The sequence below is a fragment of the Cyprinodon tularosa genome, unplaced genomic scaffold, assembly GCF_016077235.1.
Source record: "Cyprinodon tularosa strain WSP-4 unplaced genomic scaffold, ASM1607723v1 ctg2302, whole genome shotgun sequence".
Lineage (NCBI taxonomy): Eukaryota > Metazoa > Chordata > Actinopteri > Cyprinodontiformes > Cyprinodontidae > Cyprinodon > Cyprinodon tularosa.
Window position 1 is genome coordinate 4,026 of NW_024038864.1, and position 1,803 is coordinate 5,828.

Below are 1,803 nucleotides of genomic sequence, written 5' to 3' on the forward strand. Positions count from 1 at the left end.
TCTTCTGGAGAAGAGGGACCACATACTCTCTGCTATGCTGGTGCCAAGATTCAAGCTAGACTGGGTCCACGATGAGGGAAAAAGTAAGCAGTACAGATTGATGCTGAAAAGAGAATTTCAAACCCTCAACTCTGATGACTCAGCTGCAAGAGACTCAGGTCAAGCCCAGTCCAGTGGTAAAAGTGACAAGAAAGATCCTGCAGCATCATTCTTCAGATTTAACAAAAATCCTGAGGCTTTAAAAAAATCTGAAGTGGACACCTATTTGGATGGTCCAACCACAGATGGGTTTGATGAATTCATGCAGTTTCCAAAGCTCAGAAGGCTGTTCATAAAACACAACACTGCCCTGCCCTCAAGCGCTCCAGTAGAGAGGCTCTTTAGCATCGGTGGTCTAATATTCAGGTAAGAATAAAGTGTGATTATATTACATAATTAGTATTCTTTGGTAATAAGCACAGTAAATACCCAGCCTCAATAATAGTTCTTGGTGATATTATTCTAATTCAGGTTTTTAATAGGCTATACAAATTAGGTCAAATTATGTCAGTGATTGTGTTAGTTCACAATTGCTTTAATACAGATTAAGTGTTACCATTTTTGCCATAATAATCATGATGTTCAAATTTCTTGTTATCTCATTCAGACCGAGGAGAAACCGCCTGGGAGATGCCAACTTTGAGAAGCAGCTGATCTTGAATGCCAACAAAAAGATTTGAAGGTATATTAAATATTATTGTGATCTGTTTATTGGGCTGTAGAAGTACAATGTATTGCCAATGGAGATGACTATATTGATGTGCAGAGGTGAACTGCATGAAAATAACAGGGCATATCTTGTTTACAGGAAGAAAAAACAGCAGATCTACCAGGGAGAGACCACTGTGACCGAGGATCTTCATTCAGATAAGGGATTTTTGGGCTGGACAGAAAATAACACTGTCCTTGGCCCTGCGTACTTTTCATTTATTAGTATTATTTTAGTTATTTATGTGGACTGAAACCAGTGACAGATAATCATTCAGTTAAGTGAATGAGTCAGTTAAGTTATAAGTTATTTTCACTCACTGGACAGAAAGTAGAAGCACAGTCCATGGCCTTGGAACCAGACTCTGAGTCTTTTAAGTTATTTTTTTTTATTTTACTTATTCAATGGCCAAAAAATTGAAAAGTGGCTTGATAATGTTTAAATGTTTTGCACTTTGAATATTGCACTTTCAAGTTCAACCTTTAATTCCTATCTCAGCCTGGTCCCTCAGTTTTTGTTAGTTAAATGTTCTTGAGGGTTTTACTATTTTTGTAACTTGTTTGTTAAACCTGCCTGGTATAATTTTCCAGGATTCCAGTATTCCTTTTTAAAGATATTAAAAAAACATTTGCACCTTAAAGACCACTTTCCTGTTTTTCTTTTAATAATTCCTCATAAAAAAAGACCATTCAAGCAGCACATTTTTCCTGATGTTTTTGAGAATGTACTGTAGGAGTGAAAGCTGCAGCTGCTACAATTGTGAAGTGATTGGACAGCAACAAAGCGTTAAAGCAACAATGGGGAAATGCTGTCCCCTCAATGCTAATGTAAACCCTGGTTGGATAAGGATTCAAAACTGGATATGAAGATTAAATCTGACGCACAGTTTCAGAGTTACAACTGATAAAATAATTGCCGTCTGTGGTTCTACAGTAGGCTATGGTGTAATTGAGCAATATATGAAAAAAAAAAAAAAGAACTGAACTAGTTCATTTTTTTTAATTATGAACTATGAACTGAACTAGTTCATTTTAAAATGTGTGAACTGAACTTTG

General features: G+C 36.2%; 1 long non-coding RNA gene across 1 annotated transcript; it reads left to right on the forward strand.

Moving 5' to 3' along the window:
* Positions 1-274: 274 nt before the first annotated feature.
* Positions 275-953, forward strand: LOC119784670. The gene is made up of 3 exons (XR_005280960.1): positions 275-405; positions 647-721; positions 848-953. It is a non-coding gene; the product is annotated as an uncharacterized LOC119784670 (long non-coding RNA).
* The last annotated feature ends 850 nt before the right edge of the window (positions 954-1,803 follow it).